The sequence below is a fragment of the Cavia porcellus genome, unplaced genomic scaffold (genome assembly GCF_034190915.1).
Source record: "Cavia porcellus strain 051 isolate PalLab524CR breed Dunkin Hartley unplaced genomic scaffold, mCavPor4.1 scaffold_8, whole genome shotgun sequence".
In the NCBI taxonomy this organism is placed as follows: domain Eukaryota; kingdom Metazoa; phylum Chordata; class Mammalia; order Rodentia; family Caviidae; genus Cavia; species Cavia porcellus.
The window spans coordinates 72312024-72335694 of record NW_026947491.1 but is presented as its reverse complement, the minus strand read 5'-3'; the positions used below and the strand labels follow the sequence as shown (position 1 = coordinate 72335694).

The 23671-nt window shown below is 36.8% G+C and overlaps 1 protein-coding gene across 3 annotated transcripts in view; it reads left to right on the top strand.

Moving 5' to 3' along the window:
* Nucleotides 1-23671, top strand: part of Lin7a (lin-7 homolog A, crumbs cell polarity complex component) — a 140670-nt gene that overhangs the window by 101094 nt on the left and 15905 nt on the right. The window lies entirely within an intron of this gene.

Below are 23671 nucleotides of genomic sequence, written 5' to 3'. Positions count from 1 at the left end.
CCCAGTTCTCTCTCCATTCATGTGTTTCAATCAAAGCCTTGAAAACAAGACTCACTTGAGTCAGATAGGACATATCAAGGTAAGGATTTTATTTTCTTTGTGTTCAGTCTCGGACAACCAGAAATCCTATTAAAATGACAATTGGAAATAGGTTGGTTTAGAGATCAAATTTTGATACCACCTTGACCCTGTGGAAAGGCTAAGGGACACTGTTAATGAAAGCGAACATCCTCAAAAGATTTTAATATTTCACATATATTTAAAACCTATAGTTTTACCAATTAAGTTTATAGACTTATATACATTTATACACATATACCATTTATAGTATGTTGTGCTAGTTAGTAGGTCACCGATTTCACCAAAGAAAATCCATTTCTGGCATATTTTGCTAATAAGCAAAGCATTGTTTATTCATCAAAATAAGTATAAAATAAGTATAAAAATGCTTTTATTTTAGCAATAATGACTAGAATGTTGCCTTTCTAATATAATGCTGGCTAACCATCCTACAGGCTTACTGAGCTTCTAAAATTATAGTTTAAAACACTGAACCTTCATGTAACCAAAGTATGTATTATAATCAATTTATTTCAAAGGTAGTTTAAAAGTAAGTTATATATGTTTTAACAGATAGTTTTCTGAAATGAGAAAAGTCATTTTCTTGTAACTTGTTTACAGTTACATAAATAGTCTGTTCAATTACAGAAGCTTGGGCTTTTAATGCCAAATTCAGAGGTCTTTTCCATATAAATAATTCCAGGAAGGTAGCAGTATTTAATGAAAAAAAAATTTTTTTTAAATTTTGGCTCTGTAATGGAAGAAGCAAAAAAAAAAAAAAAAAAGTAAAAGCAAATTATCAAATTATTTCTAGCTTGTAAAAAGGTACCATGTAGGGAAATTAATATGAAAGATTTTTAGAATATGTCATTCTCAACTGAGTACAAAGTTTGGAAGGAAGTGATTTAGAGGACTAAGAAAATAAAAAATACTAAAATAAGAAAATTTTATTTTAGTATCAAAACTCAAGATAATTCCCAAGAATTAAAGAATAAAATAACTGTCCATGGACATTTAAACATCTGAAGAGACATCCTAATGATATCCTCGTTTATTTTTATGTCTTGAGTGCATTGAGGAGAAGTGTGACATGATATCTGGTATAAAAAATAACACTTTAATACAGAACTGTTAACACAGGTTAGGCAATGAAGTAAGATTGAAGGGGGAAAATCAATAAACAGAAATAAAGAAAGATACAGCATTTGAGGAATCGATTTTGTTTTTTTCCTTTTAGCTTCTTATAAGTCAAAACAGAAAGAAAGTCAAACCCGTTCAGCTGTCATCGGGAGAACTTTTTCTCCTATTCCTGAGCTCCAAAATAAATTCCCTTCGGGATTTTTATAAATAAGACATTGAGTCAATTTTATAGACAGTGCAGGGATCTTTTGTGCTGTGGCTACTTCTATGTCAACCCACAGTGAAACTTACACTTGAATGCGGAATTAAAATTGTAACATTAACAGGTCAAAATGTTACAGTTAGAATTTATAGCTTTCTAATGATCTCCTTTTCATCCTTTTATGTTCAAGTGTTTTCTTGGAAATTTTGAGAAAAGAATCAAGGACTATTTATAAAGGTTACAGCCAATGTGGAGGCAGCAGGGACAGTAAATATATTAAGTGATAGAGTCAGTATATAAAAAAAACTCAATAGAGTGATACAATAGGCCTAATTTAATAAGAATCTGCATGAAGTCCTGCTCCTATATCCAGAAAATTAGCTGTACATGTGCAGCAGCAAAGGACTTTTAAATATCAAAAGTTGCAAAAAAGATCCTGGGTTTATCGGTTGATTCCAGGAGTAATGTAAGGCAATGGATGGGGGTAGAGGCATGAAAGCCTGCTGCTGCGATTGCAGGGACATTCATGTAATTACCTTCTACTGAGCAAGGAGAAGAGTTGGTTGTTCCAGCTCTTGACTGTGCTGTTTAGCCCATGCCCAGGTGGATTCTGACCCAATAAACACAACAAGAAAGAGCAATCTTGCATGGGAGGAACATGTTAAAGAAGAACTTGATTTGTTGAGAATAGAGACTATTTAGGGCAATGGTAATTCTTTTCACTTCTCCATTGTTTTAGGCACCAGATGTCAGACCAAGATCAGGGGGGTGATTTCAGCCTATTAGATGATAAAGAACTTTTAAACAGGGAGAGGTGTCTAGACAAAGGCTGAATCGGAAGGCATTGTGTTTCCGTCATCTGAAATTTTAATCAGAGATTTAAAGGCTGTCTGAAATGTCTTTCAGAATACATGTGCTACGTGCCAGTTGACCTCAAGTCTCCTTCTAACTCAGTGACTATGATTTTCATACCTTCAAATGAAACTTTGCTAAAAGTACTATACATCTCAATCCTTCTGCTCAAAATTCTGAAATATAAAAGTAGTTTTACCTACTGTCTTAGTGCCCCATTCATGAGACATTTTTCTTGAAAGGAAAGAGTAAAAATCTGCTACAATATATTTTTTGAAATATATTAAGTATTAGACAACTTATTAACAGTATTTAAACATAATATTCTCCCATTTGTTCCTCAAAATAATTTCTCTCTTCTCCCCAAAGGTGGAGGAGGAAGAGAGAGAGAGAGAGAGAAAGAGAGAGAGAGAGAGAGAGAGAGAGAGAGAATTCACTTTCAGATGCACACAAATATATGAAATAAATTTCAATCTTTACTATGATTGTAACTGAAGGTTTCCAAATGTAAACAATGATTATTTTAAAATCAGTCCCAGTAAAATCTGACTAAGATTCCTAGCTTGTACCAATGTAATTGGTTGAATATTTATACCATCCAGTTGAATATTATACCACAAGTTATTAATATTGTGGGAAGCTGAGCACGTAAGACATTGTTGTACATGTTTTGTTACTTTTCTGCAAATCTGTAATTATTTTGTAATACCTTTTAATTACTTCATAGTATATTTTTACAAGGAGAAAACTCAAAAGGTCAACCTCAAATATAATATCCTAAGAAGGCAGGTGGGAGAAAAGGCAGGTGATTAGGAAAAAGGAAGAGGACAGAATGGTAAAATGTAAGCATGAGCATTTTTAAAAATGACTGTGAAATGTCACAAGAGAAAAGAACTCCACGAGCAGGGAGAGTGCAGTTGGCTTGGTCTGCCCATGTAGTGAAACCTGGGGAAAGGCATGCACATTGCTAATTGATTTTTAAGCATAACAGATGAATGAATAAAAGTGTGGGGATGGGACAGAATAAATTTTTCCCTGAATTTGGCTTTTGTCCCACTTCACAAATACCTATGCCAAGTTAAGGGGGAGTACTCACAGTGCAAATTATTTTTGCAGAGTAGCAGTCAGGTGGAATGAGGATGAAATAAAAATCAGAACTCTAGGTTTGAGAGCTCATGTGAAGCTGTAGCATCCCAGAGGAAAAATCTGAATTAAAATCTTACTTGTCCATTATATGAATGAAGAGAAGGAATAACCAAAGGGATTTTTAAAAATTTTCTATAAAATGCGCTGTACCATTTCTGTGAAAATTTAAGTTCCACAGTAAAATGTGAACTCTACTGACAGCAGTAACCTTTGTCCTTTGCCTTATGTCTTGTCTTAGAACAGTCCCTGTGCATAGTGGAAGCTCTACAAATATTTTTGGCTGCCAAGCACTACACTTTACAGGATGAACTATTCATCTTCTTATAATGATCTTTTGTAGTAGGTGCTATAGATATCACTTTTCATTTTACAAATAACAAACTAAGAGAGAAAAATCCACTAATTTGACCAAGTTCCTATAGATAACGGCAGAGCTGTAGTTTCTCAGTTGACTCAGGTCCTGTGTCCTTATTAATCATAATTTAAGAGATAGTAAATGTCTTTGCCATTGGAAATGTTAGTACTTTCATGTACTATATAGTAAAAGTTTCTTAACCTTTGTGGTTTTTGTAAGTGCTGTTTTGATGGAGACAGGATGAGCTGTTCTCAGGTACTTACAGGGAGTTTTGAGATTTCCAAAATTAAGAATCTCTCTTAAGGTAGCAACGTTTTGAAAAACTGTTTCCTTTAGTTCAGATCCATCAGAAGACTGCTGAGAGATGAAGAGTTTGAGTGAGTATGTTAGAATCGCTGGATACCTGCTTCACCCCTCATTCTGCTTTGCACCAGGCACCAGAGTGAGGCCTGAACAGCTATCCTCCCGGGTGAAATGAGCAGCCCTGAGCCACAAGCCCTTTTGACACCCACTCTTCCCACATGGGGATTCACAATATTATGAAGAAGGGAAGGGGCAGGTTTGAGGATTCCCTTTTAATTCCAGACCGAAAGGCCTCAGATAGAGCCATTCTCCCATCATCTCTCTGTTCGGACCTCCTAGCAGATTCTCTACCTTTCTCTGCAGCTAAGCGTGGGAGACTGTTAGGGTTACAATTTAATAGGAGTATAAGCTGGAATTTCAGTTAAGTGCTGAAAGTCTTTATTCTCAAGTTAACATCACGTGGCATGTCTGCTCATATCTGTGAAGGAACTAAGAGACTACTGTATCCCAGTTCCCTTCCAAACAGCACAAACAAAGGAGCATCCCACAGGACATTTTGAAAATTTGGCAGGCAGAGTTCTGGTCTCCATCATTCTGAGTTATGTCATGATAAGACCTCTTTCAGTTTAAAAATCAGAACAGAGAAATGCATCATGTCAGCAGAACAGGTAGCAGTAGCCACAGGCTGGAACTGCCACATTCTCCCCTCGTGATTTCAGCCCGTAATAGTGGTGCCACATACATCAACTCTCACACTTTTTTAGACCAACTTGAACTTCCAGCATGTACTGATAGATACATGCTGCCACTGTCAGGAAATGTGTCAGTGGCAGAACACATCCCCTATTTAGTCAGTTTTAAAGGACAAGTCATTAGATTGAAGAAAGAAATCTCAAAGTCGGGGGCTCACTGACCTAAATCTCTGTTTAGTTTGATGAGAATGGGTATTTGACTGCTGTGTTCAGTTGAGTTACTGGTACAGTCTGTCTCATGGTTACCTTTATCACTTGTTGCTTGTGTTTTGCTCAATATTGTGTTGTTATTTTAACTATATTGTGCTGTTACTTCCATCCACTCAATGATTATTTACAGAGCAATTATTATATGCCAGCTACTGAGCTAAACCCTAAGTAGAGAGCCAAGAATAAAAGGAAAGGATAAACCCTCATGGGACTTTCTGCTGAGCAGAGAGTAAGAAAATAAAAATAATGATAATAATAAATATATGCACATAACTGCACATATAGCGGTGATGGTATATCTACCACTTACTCTACCCTAAGAGAATTCTCCTAATGGGTCTGTTCAGTTCCACACTGGACAGAGTAATAACATTTTCACTCTGTGTGTGTATTAGTTTCCTAGAGCTGCAGTAACAAATTACTAGAAATCTGGTGGTTTGAACAATAAAAATTTACTCTCTTATGCTTCTAGGGACCAAAAGTCCCACATTAATTTCACTAGACTAAAACCAAGGTGTCAACAGAGCTATGTTATTCTACAGGCTCTAGGGAGAGTCCATTTCTTCCAGTTTCTGGTGGTTTCTGGCATTCATGAATTTGTGGCTGCTTCACTCCAATCTCTGTCTCCGTGGTAACATTACCTTCTCTTTACCAATTCTTCCTCTGCCTCCCTATTCAAAGGATTCTTATGATTGCGTTTAGGAACCACTGAATTAATGCAGAAGAATCTCATCTCAAGACCCTTAACCTAATCCTACCTGAAAAGACTCTATTACTATACAAAGTTAACATTTCCAGGGTCCAGACACTAGGATCTGATATCTTTGGGAGCTTACCTAGACTTCTACAGTGTGTAAATATCACAAGTCCAGTTTTCCTGCAACTATTAGGGCCATGGTATGGGACAAATTATCCACAAGCCATTAACATGAGGGTTTTTCACTTTCAGTACAGCATATGCTGAGTATTTTCTATTTTAGTCTAGACTTTGTAGTGCAAATTCTTTCCCTCTCATTTTGAATATTTTGTCCCTCTAACTTCAAACTAATCAAGAAGTTCTTTTGCTTCTTCCTTCTTTCCTCTCTCTCAGGTTTGCCTAGTCTTTGATGAGGAAAAAGTTGATACAGATTGTCTCTTTCCATTTATAGCCAAAGGCTTTCAGATCTTAGGGACATTTCTTTTTTTATATTTTGTTCCCTAGGTGCAGGTTGAATGAAGCAGAGGGTGAGACACATAGAGAACACAAATTTATTCTTCGGGATATAAGACTGCCTCATAATTAAACACTGTGACAAGTTTTACAGCAAAAAAAAAAAAAAAAAGGAAAACAAAGCTTTTAATAGTGTCAGTGAAGGTCTCTTTGAAGGGTGATATTTAAACTCATATTAAGAATAAGGGTCAATCATTACCAGGAAAAGAATTCAAGTGAAGATACCAAGATATGAAGTTTGTGCTTAGCTGTGTGAGAGTGGCTGAAAGATTAGGGTACCTGGAACACAGACCATAGGATCAGTTAAGGCTGAGGGGTTATAATCCAGATAACAGAGTCTTATAGGTGGTAACGAAAAAGTTTTGATATCTTTTTAAGTGCTGCAGAAATCCCAATGTGACACATTAATTCTAAAATCTGTTAGTTCCTGAGCTATTCACATTTTTAGAAAATGTATTATTTTCCCTATTTCATTGTATTATTTTTTTCTAGGTCAATTTTTTTCGCTATATCTTACAATCACTTAACTGGGATCCAGCATCTGATAATAACTTTGAGATGATTTTCCTTCAAGCTATTGTTAGTTTGAATGGAAACCAGAAATTTTGCTTTATTTTCAACAGCTATTTTCAGTGTTTCAAAGATTTATTAAACTGTAAGTTCTTAGATTTTTCTCAAGTGTTTTGAGAGTACTCTCACCATAATATGTTCGTTTATACCTTGAAACTCTATTTTATCGTCTGTAAAGCAGAAATAGCAGTTCCATTTTCACAGGGCTGATCTGAAGATTAAGGAAAAGAAATGTCAGTATCAGCAATTATGCTGGATATCTTTTAAATACCCAGTGACTGTTCCTGTTTTATAACTTTGTCTGCATATAAAGTTAAGCTTTCACCCCAGTTTTGAGCGGCTCCCTTTTCTTTCTGTTTGAGAAACACTAAAAGTTTCCCACTGAATTCTTTAAGTCCAGAGGCAGTTGGATCATTGTCATCCACTTCCTAAGAACAATTCACTGGAATTTTTAGCCCCTTACATCTGCGAAGCTGATAGAAAACACCTGTTTATACTATCTACCTTCCCTAGTAGTAATTAAGGCAAAAGAACGATAAACATATCATTGGCAAACATTTGACTTAATGTTTGCACAAGAACACAGCAGTATTATATTGCTAAACATTTAAATTGTTGAATAGCCTTAACTCCCAGATGAGTCTCTGGGCCTCAGCTGCTGAGACACAACACTTGACTTGCTGTAAGGAGAAAGTATTTATTTTGCTTCACAATGTGTGGGTTTCAATCCATAGTCAGATGGATCCAAAGCTGGGTAGCATGACAGAGGGGTATGGCAGAGGAACAGCGGTGCACAGCACGGTGTGACAAGCAATCAGAGATCCAGGGAGGAAGCAGAGAGATAGTCCCTTCTGGGACACACAGCTAGTGATCCACCTCCTCCAACCAGGCTTCACTTCCCAACACCACATTTAGCTAGAAAGCTCATCAGTGGACTATCATGCCCCCATGGTCCAGTTACCTCCCAGAAGTCCAGCCTTTCAATGTTTCAAAGATTTATTAACAGTGTCACAGAAATCCCCATAAACCATGATAACAGGATTTATCATTTGAAGATGGTAGAAAATGGCCAAAATTATGTGGCTTTATTCATATTTGGAGAAGTTATTCTGCCAGTTAGCATGGGGTAAGAAGGAATGGAGGAGAAACAGGAATTGATATCAATTAGGAATCTCAGGAAGATTTCTGCAGAACCATAGTGGACATCAGAATGGAAGAAGAGCTACATAGGATGGAGAGAAAATAAACAATTGCAAAATTATTTTGGAGATAATAGTACCCAAAGCAAAACTTATGATTGACTGGATATAAGAGGGATTTTTCCCAGGAAGCCTTGGGTTTTTGGCCTGCATCTTGTATCCTGTTGATACAGGTTTGAAGATAAGGAGTTCGGCACTCAGCCAGTTGTGGTGTCTGTGGTTCATCCATGTGAAAGTGTGCAAGGAAGATTTTAATTTACTTTTTTCCTTTGTGAGAAGTACATTTAAAATTAATTGAATTCTGTCAAACTGACAACACGGCAATGTAGAAAATTTTATCTTTAAAAATAATTCCACTATGTACATTTTTCATTAAATTACATATGAATTAACCAAAATGTTCCACCTTTGAAACAGTTGCTATTTTGAACCAGTTACTTAGTGACTGCTGTTCAGTACATGGAGGATGTATATCCTGTCAGCACATTCATGTCTCCAGCTATAATACTCAAAATACCATCCATATACGGTCCTGTGTTCTGTGAGGAAAAAGCAGCCCTTCGCGTTATTATTCCAATTCATAGAAAATTGATACAAATCAAACAGCAGCTGAATTCACAAAATTTAAATGTACACAGAGTATACTACTATATGGTATATGTGAATAGAATGGGCTTCTGTCAAATCTTAAAACAGCTAATTCCACAAATGACTGCCCTTGTAGGAAAGAGCCTTCATCCTCAACTTGTCTGCAGATCAAGAGATCTGTGAGGAGAAGACACAGGTGGATCCTATTTGCCAGGGTGACAAAGGGAATGTAACTGACAGCTCACCATTATCACACTTGTCTCTTAACCATATTGTAAAAGTAGCACTTTAAAGGTCTCAGCTGAGCTGCTGAAAGGTTTTTTTTTAACCCCCTTTTATGCTTGGCACTGAGAAGGGACAGTTTAAAGAAGATGTAGATCATACCTTAAGGAATTTAATTTTTATCTCATTCTGCTGGAAACACCAAGTTAGGTTTTTTGTAAGTTGAAATGGCTGCACTACTCATAATTACCTTTAGCTTTAGCTTTGTAGAAATATTTTACCAATATATCATAATCAGAAATGTGCCCAAACCTTGACACTTTTCTCTTCTGCCCGCATCTAGAAGGCACAGTATCCCTTTGAGCACTCAGTTAAATCTATAACTTGAATTCACAGGGAACCTGAAAGCTCTCTCTCTGTTTAAAGGTGTCCAAAATGAGGGAGGCTAGGCTAGAGAGTAGACAGCTGCTTATCCTGAAATGCCCCTTTTTGTGATGTCCAGCATCTGTTTAAATTTCTTAGATCCAAAAGAAAGGATAATTATTGTTTTGCTCCTTACTCTTAAGCCATGCTAAAGAAACTTTAAACAGCCCTGCCTGCACTGTAGCAGTTTAGCTGCAACTAATTAGCCCCAGACCCTGGTGCACACAGCGTTGTGTCCATTCCATTTTATTAGGTGAAATCTGCAGGAAGGCTAATGCAGGCTGCATGATGTTGGTTATTAGATCACACACCAGTTTTTGGTGTCAGTATTTATAGGTGTTCAGGATGTGTTTCCCTGCAGTTTTATTGGCTATATATCTGCATGTTTGAAATATTTCATAAAGAAGCTCAATCATTTTTACTGTGCCTGGCCTGTAATAATTTTCCTTTTTTACCAAGTGATTGAGAATTTAATTATGCGCAACTTTTAGTTTGATTTTTCTGTGAATAAAATGAATCAAATACACACATAAAATTTCCTTCTGATGCTTTTTAGTTAATTATTTATAGAAATGTGAAGCCTTGAGTCAAACTTTTCACTTTACCTGTCTTTGTTGTGTTACGTGCCTTGATCCAAGCCCATTCATCTGCTTTCTCTAACAGATGAAGTGTTCATGTACCCTTAGGCAGCACAATCATTAAACAAAATATGAGCGAATACCTCTTACCTAGAGCACCTGCTTGGCCAAACAGGGCTGCATACCACTGCCGAGGCATAGTCTGAATTCATTGCCCAAGCCTGTATTAAACATTGATATTGTATTACTTGAGAAAATCAGGATTCTTTAGTGAAAATAAAATAGGCATTCTTATCTTTATGTAATTTATATAATGGTAGAATAAAGAGGCAATAAATAAAACAAACAAGCACATACAGTGCTCACATATATAAATGTTAAGGAGAATAAAAGCAAGTAGGACAATGTAAAGAGGACAGGGAATACCAGGGGAGAGAGAGGGATGGAGTGATTTTTTTTTTCAGTACCAGGAATCAAACTTGGGACCTTGTGCTTGCCAGACAGATGCTTGCGCTGCTGAGCTGTAATCCCTGGCCCAGGATCCATGATATTTATATTAATTACTTTTATCCTCAAAACGATACCCAACACACAATTTCAATAAGAAGTTTTAATTTGCTTATGGTTTCCATCCATGTTTGGTAGGCATCAAAGCAGAGATAGCCTAGCAGAAGGGCATGCAGCAGGAAAGCTAAAAAGAGAAACCAAGCCAGAGAGGAAGGGGTGAGGGACCATACATAGTCCCCAAGACTATGGCTCCATGACTGCTCAGACACACCTAGAAGTGGGCAACCCCAATCCCTGGGTAAATCTCAAAGCCAATCAGTCTAAAACTCCACCCAAGCCCTAACAGCCATGAGAAGATTGTATCAGAAGAGATGAACAAAGCAGGTGAAAATGACTCATACTGATGTCTAAGGAAGAATATTTCATCCAGACTTAGCACAAAGTCTGTAAGGTGAAAGAGCACTGATGTGTTGGAAAAACAACAGAAAATCAGTGAGACTGGAGTAAAGTAGGAGAGGTGCATTTCACTTATTTTTTTGTTTTAAGGTGGTTTTTTTGTTGTTCTTGTTTTTATCAGTACCAGGGATCTAACTCCTGACTGTGCGCTTGCAAGGCAGGCGCTTATGCCACTGAGCTAAATCCCCAGCTCCTGTTTTAAGTATTTTTAAGTTTTTAAGTATTTTGCTATTTAAAAAAATAAAGAAAAATATAATTTCTACTCAGTGTACTTCTCACTGCATACAAATGGTAATTTTAAAAACCCTAGACTTTAAGTTTTCAAATAAATCAAGAATAGTAACAATACTGACAATAAAGGTAATTAGAGACTGCATTCAACAGGGCCCTAACCAGCCATCCGCACCACTCTATGTTACCAAGTTGCTTGCTTCTAAAGTAACTCACCACCTAAACGTTACTAGGTTCCAGGTTTGTCCCCCCCACCATTGGATTCCAGGTTCTTTTTGAATCAGACCAAATGAGCAAGACAGTGACCAAATTCATTTGAGAAACGGAAGTGAAGAGTAGGGGAGAAAAGGCTCTGCAGAGCAAGCTTGGATCTAATAAAAGAAGAAAATAGCACATAGAGAAAGCAGGGCAGGCTAGTGAGGAAAAGCCCTGAGGAGGCTCTTCTTGGTGTTGGAGTGTCCTTTGTGCTGTCCAGATCTCGAGGAAACCCATAGTAATTCCTGGATTATCACACAGATCTGGAGACGCAGTGTTGGGATCCATCATTTTAGACTGAGATCAGGTCTAGCTCATCCTATTGAAAACCTGCTGGTGTTCTTGCAAGAAGTCCACAAGCAGAGGTTTAGGGACTGTTCTGCGCGTATGTCCAAGATCTTGTAATTAATAGGTCACACCTACTTCCCCAGCCAGCTTTGGCATGCCCTAATCTTCTGTCTAAAATACAGTGGAGCATTTGATTCTAATTCAATGCATATAAGTTATAGACTATATCATTGTAATCTATGAAGTTTGATACATAATTTGCTAACTGCTCTGAATCTTAGTTTCCTCATTACTGCGAGGTAATGATTATACAACTGTTTTGGTTTTTTAGTGTTTGAATTTTATAACACAATTTATGAATGCATAGTAAATATTAAATGTTTTCATCATTATTACTACTAGTTTATCATTACGATAGGAGCCATGGTTTAAATAAATCATTGTTTTTTTCAGAAAATTGACAACAGTGTAATTTAAAATCATTGATGAACATTATCCAATCCATAAAACACAGACATTCATTCATTCATGTGACAAAATGTTACATGCTTGGCATTGTCTTATTGTGAAATAAAAACTAAGGATACTATCTCTCATCTCATCTAAAGGTATAGAGAAGACATAGATCAGGAAGCTTCTCAACTTTGCAATGTAGGCTGTTTTATAAATAATGTAAGTGTGCAGTTTCATAGAGAACAAAGAAGTAACATCTACCCTCAAGCTTGGGAGTGGGAGGTGTTGGGCAAAGATGATTTCTCCATACTCAGGCAGTTAGAGTATTGGGCAAGTGAAAGGAGGCAGTGAAGAAGGTGAGAGAAACAACATATAGAAGAAGTCAGACACCAGAAAATTGCAGGTTCTGTTTGGGGCCTTAAACATTGCCAATTAAGGCTGCAAAGTGTTCGAAGAGAGCAGATAAAGGGCAAAGCATACTAGGCTGAAGACTTTGGGTAATATCTGAGCAAAATGAGGGTGCAGATTAATTTTAAACAAGAAAGTTACATGATCAAATTTGCATTTTTGAATGACTACTGTAATTGCCTGAGGAAGAGTAGTTTAGAAAGGCCCAGAGTCAGAGGCAGGGCAACCAGGCTTGGAAGTAATTTGATGTTTAGTGAGAGAAGGAACAGGATGTCATTATGAATCTGTTATGTAGGAAATAGCAATGTTTCTTTGGTACAATATCATGTTATTTGGGAAAGCAGGGAAGGGAGGATCAATATTAATTACACTAAAAAAGAAATATAGAACCAACTCATTTCATTTTCAGGAAAACTCCTAGGTTGATTGATTTATAATTCTCTCTGGAGTCTCACATCATTCAAGATTGAAATCACTATAGTTTTTCAACTTGGGAGCCATTAGATGAAAAGCAAAAATTTAAGCATAAAGTATTTCATAATCCTTCCTCATCATTTCTCACTCAAACGTTATTCCCTGAAAATATGGATTTATAGCACTCACACAGAAATATGAATGAACAAACCACATAACTGACGTGCTGGTGCAAATAAATAAAATCTAAGAGGAAATGGAGGGGAAAAATCTTGGCTTTTGCAAATCGGTGTTATCAGGAGAAAAACATCCAGTTGTGATTGTGCAAACAGAATCTCATTGCATTCTACTATAATTGGCATTTTGAAAGTCCAATAAACCATAATTCTATATCGCTAATTCTGAGGTAATTCAACCAAAATCCCTTCATTTCACCTGAATTACGCAGGCATTTAAGGTGGTAATTTTTTTCTTATTATTCTAATTACTTCAAAGCAATGCCTCAAGGCATTTCTAAGCAAAATTAATCAGTTTTCTACTTTCTTCAGTTTGTAATACCATGACCTACCCTCTCATTTTTCTCACAGTAATACTGGGATGCAATATTAATATACATATAACGAGTATATAATAAATTTGTGACATGAATATATAAAATTTTCAAAGAATTGAAAAGACTAAAGTTAGATGGAGATAAGTCCCTTTAACCACTTGCATGTTCCATATGAGGGCCTTCTTGTCTTCTCCCCATGCAGAAATAGCACCCTAATGGACATTCATCCAGACACTCTTCTCTGCCTTTCCCGTGCATGCTCACATGCACATACACACGTGTGCACGCACACACACCCACAATTATTATTCATATATTTTCAAATACAAATTTATGAGATACTGCAGAGCTATGACTGAGAAAACCAGCTCTGGAAACAGGTTTTTTTTTATGCATTAAAGATGTAGTCTTGGAAAATTAACTTTTCAATAGCTCAGCAGCCTCATTTATACAATGGGGATGATAAAGTTACATACTACTTTGCAGTGTTCTTATGAACAGAAACTATTTTTAATATATTTGCATCACTTGCAGTAAGAGTAGCAAATACTTAATGACTATTGACTTATAGTAAGAAAGTTTTCAAATACACTATATTTTCATCTGTACTTATTCTGTGATGTGATTTCTTGGTTAGAACTGTGTCTTTAAACTCTTGGTTTGCTGACTGGTTGTAGTGGTATATGCTTATAACCTCAGCTCTCTGGGAGGCAGAGGTAGAAGGATCACTAAGTCCAAGCGAAGCCTGGGCAATTTAGCAATTCTTTGAGAACCCATCTCAAAAACAATGAAAGTGTTGAGAATGTGGCTAGGTGTAAAAGTCATGGGCTCAATACGCAGGAGCCAAAAAAAAAAAAAAAAAAAAAAGAAAGAAGAAAAAGAAAAAAAAAATGACTCATCAGTACATATTTTCCTAAATGTGCTAAATAATATTCCATAGTACATGGGTACCTACAATTGACGGACATTATTTGGTTACTCAGTTGGGTTTTCATCCTGTTTTTCTACTGTGAGAGCACTATTTAAGTGACAGCCTTCATTTTTTTTGAATAACTGTTTTTTTCTGGTGTGGCTATTGATTTGCAGCAAGCCATGTTAAGAAGCTACAGACATATTTACTTTAAATAGATACTGCCAAATTGACCTCCAAAAACTTACGCCAATTTATACTTTCACATTGTATGAAGATACAAGTTTCACCAAATTCTTGGCATTGTATTATTATCTTTGTATCATTAAGTGGATGGTTTTTATTCCATTCTGGGATTTAATCTCCATCTCCCTAATAGGGATATTCACAACTTTTAGTTGAAAACTTTTTGGGAAAGACCTAGTCATATTCCAGCAGGAGCAAACTTGACAAGTGCTACTGAAAAAGCCCTCACAGGTTGTTATAAGGTGTTTGCCCTTTATTTTAAGCAGGCCATGGCTCAAAGAAAATGCTGTTTAGGTTGGACTACAGTGATAGTTCAGTGTTACTAAAAGGAGGATACAAAGGACATTGTAGACTAAGGGAAAAAAACTGAGATTAGAGAAACATACAAATCTATGATAAAATAATAAGCATGAGTTGCTTCTGTGTGGAAGATTAATATTAGGAAACAGTTGGACTTGTCTATTCCTGGAAAGAACTCTGCATGTTCGGACATTTTAATTTTCATTTCTGAAAAATAAGAAAATGTCTGTGGGTAAGAGTACCTATATTTATAGTGCACATTCTATGGACCATGGTTAGTATTAAACATGAGTAGTTCATTAAATCCCAAGTGATCTCTTTAAAGAAGGTGTTACTAATACTGTTTTTGCATATGTATGTTGGAGCTGAGGCCAGGGAAATTAGCTTTTTGAATGCTGTAATCTTTGGTCATCAGCTTCAACCTAGTTCATTACATATTAGTTATACAAACATTGGGTGAGAATGTGCACTACGCTAGGTATTGGAGAGGAACAATTAATGTAGCAAAGTCTCTGCCCTCCAAGACTATCTCCCAGAACTGGGCTATGGGTTTTAAAAAGTTATCCAGAGATCAAATGAATCAAACTGGAGTCTGGAAAAGAGTTTACACAATAGAGAGTATGGACATTTGTTTTATTTTTTTTAATAATGTCTTTGAAAATAAATAGTCTGCATTTACTTGAAGAAGACATTTATGTGTAGAGTTGAAAGATATTGGACAATATCCTTGAAGCATATATTTTCTTATCTTCTTCTGCAAGATGGCATCTGCCAGGGTGAATCTCTACAATTAAATTAAGTTTTATAGCTGTTATTAATGTTTTATTAGTCATGGTACACAGCAAGATAAAAGTCCTTGCTGTTCTACACTTCACAAGAAATCCACTTATCTCCCCCAGGCCCAGAGAACTTCTGTCTAGATTTACTGTATTTCTCTCTTGTACTTTGTATTAGTTGCTTGAGAGTCTAGGCTCCTAAAATGGGGTAGTATTAAAGGGTATCTTTTCAAGGGTTTTGTTGAAAACTTTCCGAAATCTAGTGGGTTTTTTTCTTTCTAAAACCCTCTAATAACCATAAACTACTTCTTACTGACAGAGTAAGACGCTGAAGGAAAAAAGAAAATAGAACTATTTTGGTTGGCAGAATCCTACATGTTATTGTCTTATAGTAGATACTGTAGTCTTGGGAAAGGAAAAAGGATGATTTATAGCTTACTTAGGTTAATAGAGTTTTCTAAAAATTTCCTATAAAGTAAGCCTTTTACTAGGTTGCAGATTCCCTCACAGAACCCTCCAGCCTCAACCTTGTCTCCATTACAAGAACCACCCACCTGCCAAAAAAACAGCAGAGACTACTTGGAAAATAAGCCTTGGTGCTGAAGGATCTTAGCTAGTGTGTAATGCGTAGGCATGCATCACTGCTTTGTAAGTGTTTAACAGCTCTTCTCTGAATCGTCTCAGCTAGGAGAGCCATTTAACACTGTTCAAGATTGTTCTTGAGATTCTGCAGAGGGATGGGGATATAGCTAAGTGGCACAGTGCCTGCCTGGCAAGTGCAAGGTTGTGAGTTTGATCCTAGATACAAAAAAAAAAAAACAAAAACAAAAACAAAAAAACAAAAAAAAACACCTATGAAAGAAATGTCATATACCAGGCATGACTCTACACTCTTCCATCTTTGCAACATCGTCCTACATCTTAGTGGATCACCAACTATCTCACTTTCTCTGGACTAGAATTTTTTGGATATTCGATGCAAAAACCTGGACAGCCCAATGTGGGAACTGCAGTACAAAGAGAAGATGCTACCAAAGACAACTGGGGTTAATTAGCGATTTGTCCAAGATCTCAGATCTCACCCCCTGACCTTTCTGTGCAAGGGATTGGGAGTTTATTAAGAAGCGACACCAGATTTTAGTGCCTAAAATGTATTTGCTTTTTAAGTGGAGATGTAATAGTGTTAAGTGTGGAGAACACAGTTCTTTGTGGATATATGAGGAGGGGCACATATCTCGATATTTGGAAGCAAATATCGAGAATTGAGTGTCTTATCATATCAGGAGCATTTGCAAGAGATTCCTTGGGAGGTCAGTGTCACAGAGTATCATGCATTGGGAGTGCAGGGGCGGGCACTGCATTCATCTCATAAATACAGATCAGTGTGAGTCATTGTTGGCATAAGATCCCTGTAATCCCAACTGCCTCCTTGAAACCTACCGCTCCCAAAGCCAATACACTGATTTAAAGATCTCATTTTCTAGGAACATTTTTTTCCAGGCAGTTTTGTTCTCTTGTCAAAGATCTAGAGCCCAAGTTTGTGCTTTTGAAGATAACTGTGTATGTACCCGTGTGTATGTGGTGAGGTAGTTAGGTGTTCAATGTTCATCCCGATAACCATTAGGAATCTTTTTCTTCCTTTGGTGCCAGAGTATCAAGGACTGAGTAGAGTTGTTGTATAGTGTTACAGTGGGATCTAGTAGATGCATTTGTTTCTATATTTAGTCCCCAGATCTGTGAGATGGGCTGAGATCAACCAAATGTTAGAATTGTGCTTGATTTTTGTTTAAGTTTTCTGCTCACTAAGCATACTGCTAATACACTGTATTCTCTACTTTTATGGTACAGAAACTCTGATCTTTATAACCACTCTCACAGGATAAAACTATGTGTAATTATATACATTTTTTCCTGTTAATCTCTTTGCTTTTCTCTAGTGTTTTGATTATTAGATGGTTTTCCTCCCTCAAATCCCCATACATTACGTGTATGCCTACCAAGTGAGTCTCCTGCACACTACACATTAGTGCTTTGCTTAACAAAGTGTTACACTGAGATGGGACTAGAAGGAACAATTTTTCATGAATAACTAATGATCATTTGTAATTAGCATACCAATTGTATTAATGGGGACAATGCTCTTGAATTACTTGAAGTTGATTGAAAGCAGTGGATTCACTCCAAGTAGTTTTAAAAATATTTCCAATAAGCCCCAAGAACTATCAATTTATTTCATAAAATTTTTCTTCCTATGTAATTCTTAAGCATCCGAAGCCCTATGTATGGCAAAATTGTCAAGGAGGAAGTGATCCAACAAAAACTAACATCTCATAAGTGTCAAGCACTCTTCTAAGTACTTTGTGTGTGCTGATTTTGGTGTTCAGAATGCTTCTATGAAGTCCTCTGTGATACCATATTATATGTGAGAAAACTGAAATTTGAAGATGTTAAGCAGTTTGTCTAGGTTCTCAGACCTGAAAATTGAAAAGCTTAAATTGAGAGCAAGGCAGTAATGGCTCCTTTTCCTAATAGGAAAAATGTATGTAGGTGAAGATTAGTGTCATGATTTATGTCTGTGTCCCCCAGGCCTCATGAGTTTGCATTGTGCATTTGTGATTGGTTCATTGTCTAGTGCTTGGATTGATGGTGTCAGTGCTCCACCCACATAGGGGTGGAGCCAGGATGTGAGGTAATGGCGGGAAGAAGATGTGTCTTTCTCTTTGCCGGTTCCTGCTTGCTGTTTGCAGCCACCATGAAAGGCGGCCCAGCCATGCCCACCTGTCTTGGAGCCAACTGAGTGTGGACTGAAACCTCCAAAAACTGTAAGAAATAAACCTTTTCTTTCCCAACTTTGGGCTTCAGGTATTGTCTCAGCAACAAGTAAAAAGTAACTAAGACAATTAGCTATAGGTATTGATAGAGCTATAGAAGATTCATAGATAGATCTTTTATTCTTTGATTAAGTATATATAGAGCACATAATAAACATTAGTACAGATGCTGGTAAATAAGATTCACTCTTCCCTTGAAAAATGTAGTAGCAGCAGAATGATGGAAACTGATAAATTATAAATTACAATGAGAGAGATGTTAGCATTTAGGCAGAAGCAGGAGTACTCTGGGAGAGTATTAGCATACTGTTTCTAAGGGATAAATGGGATGCTTTTAATACACTTGCCACTTATGCAAAAGATAATATACTGAGAACTGGAAAATTAGCTTATTTGAGAAAAGGGAAGGATCAAAGAATCACAAACTTGTTTTCTGATTATACACTGCAGCTTATTAAGAGATAATTCACTTTCTAATTAAATACCAACTCAAAATAGCATCTTTATTTTTATGTGACCCAAAATATTGAGTATAGACATACACCAAGGCAAAATGATAAGATATCCCTTGCATAATAACTAGTGCTTTTCCTACAGCAACAGAGCAGAGGTGTGGGTTGAGATGGCATTTACTGTTTGGATTAGGGACATTCTAGTCTTTGAAGGATGTGCAAACACAAAATTTGCTCATTGGTGTCTGACTGGCAGGATCAGAGTCTTATGCGTAGTCACATATTCCTAGATTATATTGTTGTGGCAATAATATGGTAAATCTAAGAACAGCGTAAGTCTCTCATTTTAAAAAGTTCTCCAGTTGAATTCTGTATACACCCAACTTTCAAAACTACTGGTCAAAAATATTCATAAATGAGGAAAACCATCTATATGATATTTAATTTTTTCTGGTTGCTTTATTTTAGGCAATAGATTGGTAAGTATCTCTGAGAACAGGCAAATCTAAATTCATGTCAACATGATCTACACTCAACCTGGGGACCTAGCAAGCATTTATTAGTCTGCTTGTTTTCTTAACCTTTCTTATATATTTATTGTGAATATTATAAATAATGCACATAAAACAGACTTGCTCTAAAACAGTATTCAATAAACATTACAATGTTCATATATATATCTCCATACATACATACACTGCATATCACACAAAAACTGGCCTGCCATGTGGTCTATTTATTGTTTAGTTAGCCTAGAAAAGTGTTATGGGGATGTTGAAAGCTCAGTCATTAATCAAGTTCTAATCCCCTCCTGAAGCTAACAAATGCATAGACTTGGTTAGGTCCCAGCCACTCCTAATCCCTGTTCCTTTATAAATTAAGACACAAGAAGATAAATGAGATTATTCCTAAGAGCTTTTTGAGATGTAATGTCCTAAATTTCTGAGCTGCTTACTTGCACTAAGATACTCTGACCTAACACCCTTGATATCCTTTACTTGTTGATAAAATAATCTGGACCTTAATCCAAAGGAATGACTGATATCAGTTAGCAGCCTATGTATAAGCCTGGCTCTTAGTGTATCTACAATAATTAAAGGATGGAGCCAAATCTTAATTATCCAACAATATTCAAGCAACTTACCTAACAGTAAAAACTCATGTTGATAATAATCTCAATAAAGAAAAACCTGCATAAAGACTTGATCATGAGTCTTTGGCAATTGATAGTTCGTAGACTCCTTTTCAGGGCAAGAGCTCTTCTGAGGTCTGGTCAGGGTTGAAATATTACTGCCCTCTATGGGTAAAGCGTAAGAGCACATATATGCAAATTCGTGCAGACAGAGTAATCCAAATTGTTACAAAGAATGCTCAATCAACAAGGAAATTGAGCTTTCCAGAAATAGTAGACATTTTGATATTTCACAGTGTGTGGAAACAGAAAACCTATTGAAATGTCAGAATGCAGGCATGTTTAGGGGTTGATTCACTTACTGATTAGCTAAATTTCTACCAAATGAACTACTTTGAAAGTTTCCAAGAGTATAGTATTACATGAAATTGCTGATGAAACAAGTGTGCATCTGATGGTCTACTGTTGTTTTATCTCCAGCTTCCTGAAAGAAAATATATTTCTTTTGCATGTTACCATCATAGGTCAGTTTCGTACGGCTTTATATATGTTTAGTATTTTAGTATCTTGAATGTGTAAGTTTTGAAAATAATAATAAAAGCTTTTGAACTCTTTTTCCCATACTGATTTTTATTTGTATTAAAAAATGTTTAACAGCAAAAATTTTTTCAGAATGGATATTTCACTCTTTTTCTAGTGTGTTTTTATCCATTTCCATGAATGCTCAAGGCCAAGCTAGACACAAATTAGCAGATGTGAAGTTTCTCTTTAAGGTTTTTTGTAGAGTTTGTTATTGTTGGTTGTGGTGATGGTGATTGTTTCCTTTAGTTTCATTTCATTTTGTTTTGTTTGAGACAGAGTCTGTAGTTCAGATTGGCCTTTAGCTCACAAGTAGGTTTATACAGTGGACCCTCAAGTTACAGGGTTACAACAGGAATTGTAGGTTTATCTTACTACTGAAGTATTGAGTTATGACCTACATTCTGGCCGCTTGTGCAGTTGTAAACAAAGACTCTCAATGCTAGAAAAGCGTATGTAAGCATAGTTAAGTGTCAGTCTGATCCCAGATACATGTGTTTCTGGTTGTGATTTCACTCAGTGCTTTAAATCACTACTATTATTGCTAATAAATGGTCTCAAAAAAGCTAGAAAAAAGGGCTTAGCAAGGAGGGAAGGTAAAATAAGTAATCACAACTTTTCAGAAGGAAATTGTGGAGAAATATGAGAATAGCATTCATGTGACTACTCTCACTAGTATGTGCAGTATGTTGAAACACACCATCTTGACAATCTTACAGAGAAACGATTTGTATAGAGAAGATAGGGTGTTACCCAAATTAATAATTCATGATCAGCAGTATTAGATGAGATAAAAAAGCTATTTTTAGTGTGGATAAATGAAAGGCAGATAACAGGTTATAACCTGTGTGAGTCTATAGCTTGTGAAAAAGCTAGGGCTATCAATGCAGATCTTTTGAAGGATAATCCATCAACAAGTGATAATGGTGAAACATTCTGTGCCAATAAGGGGTGGTTTCGCAAATTTAAAGTAAGACCTAAATTCATAACTTAACTACACATAATGAAGCAACAAGTAGTGATTAAAAGGCTGCCGAAAGTTGCATATACCCTTCAAAACAATGACCATAAAAATAACTTTTTTTCTCATCATGTTTTCAACTGTGGTAAGAATGGCCTTTCCTGGAAAAAAATACCCAGGACATGGATTAGCTAGGAAGAGAAGATGATGTCAGGCTACAAGCTTCTAAAGTATGGACTAAACTTATAGTGATAGGTCAATGCGAAAGGTGACCTCAAGATAAAGCCTCTTTTGGTTTATCTCTCTGAGACTCTGAGAGTATTTAGAAAACGTAAAGTCATGAAGAATGGGCTAGGGGTCATGTGGCTGTCCAATGCAAAAGCTTGGGTACCAAGAGTGCTTTTTCTTGAGTGGATCAGGGAGGCTTTCTGTCTTACTGTTAAAAGATATATAAAGGACAGAGATTTACCACTCAAGGCTCTCATCACATGGACTATGCTCCTGCTCATCCATGAGATTTGGAAGAAGATTTGGCTGAAAATTACCATTGCTCTCAGTTAAGTTCCTCCCACTTAATACAAATCCTCTGCTGCAACCTGTGGACAAGCAGGTTACAGTATAGCTAACTTTAAGAAGCTGCACACCAGAGAACTGTTCTTGAAGTGCTTCCAGATGGTCTCAGATACAGATTTAATTCTTAAAGGATTCTGAAAGGGACAGTACAACATCCTTTCCTGTGTGTAGTTAGTTGAGAAATCTTGGGCCAATGTTTCTGTAAGAACACTGAGAGCTGCATGGAAGAAAGAATGGCCTAAAATTGTCTAGTAGAGAGAAGGCTGTGAACCTTCAATTGAGCCTGTGGCTGATGACTTTATCACTGTAACAGAGTCCACAGGCTTGTAGGTAGACAGCAGTGATGCTGAGGAACTGGTGAAGCCACACTCAGAGGAACTATCTACAGAGGAACTTAAAGAACTTCTGGCTAAGCAACAAAGAATGTCAGCTGAGGAGCTTTCTGAAGAGCAGAAGTATCAACAATCAGTGCAGCAAATTTCTTCTGAAATAAAATTCTGAAGAAATGGACAGAGCTACAAAGATTTGCAGAGAAGACCCATGCAGAGAAAAAGCCAATCATTGCATTCACTTGCTTAATGACAATGTCATGTCATACTACGAACAATGTTAAAGAAATGACAGAAACAGACAACCTAGACCAGTTTTAAATTCTGAAAAAGTTGAGACCTAGTGAGCCAGAAGCAGGTCCTGGTGGGCTACAGACTTTCCCAAGGAGAGATAGGACACTAGAGAGCCAGATTTCTGATGTTCCTATGAAAGAGGACTCTCCTTCCAAGCAGTAACCACCCTCTATTTCATCCTCCATTCTTGCAAAGATATTAATTTGAATGGTGACTGTGGTATGAAATTGTTTCTGGTGAGCTAGGCACATTTTAGATTTTTTGGTAAATAGGAAAATTATTGGTGTTTCTGGTAAATTGCACACATGTGGTCAGTTAACCACTGATAGCTTGTAACACCCAGATGAACTGAGTCAGCATGGTTCTGGAGTACGGAAGACCTGCTTGAGGACCGTTTCAGCAGCGTAAGACAAGAACTGGAGGAGAAAGTGGTATATTGTGGATTCTGCTGGAGAAGATTGTCACACTGGTTTTCCAGATATGAACTCAATTGTCCTCATCATCGGAGGAACTCAGGTCCTTGCTGTCACTGAGGATGGCTGCGGTTCTCTTTAGGGGAGCCCTGATCTTTACTGGAGCATTGCTTCATAGCTCCTGTTCAGATCTGTCAGCCTGGTGGCACAGATCGGGCACACTCCACGGCACACACTTTCTAACTTGCACCACTGGCCTCTGGGCCTTCACAGATCCTTGATACATACTTGCATGACACATTGTCATGGGCTCTCAGCCTTCCGCTAGATTCATGGGGACATTGGCATGGAATCTAGACCCTTAGCTGGATTCTTTGGGTCTCTAGTGTGTGGATAGATCTCTTGTACTCATCTACATTTGACTTCTTGGGTGAATATTATAAAAAAAAAAAATGGATAGATTATGTGTCCTATATTAAATCTCTTCCCTTGCCCTGACT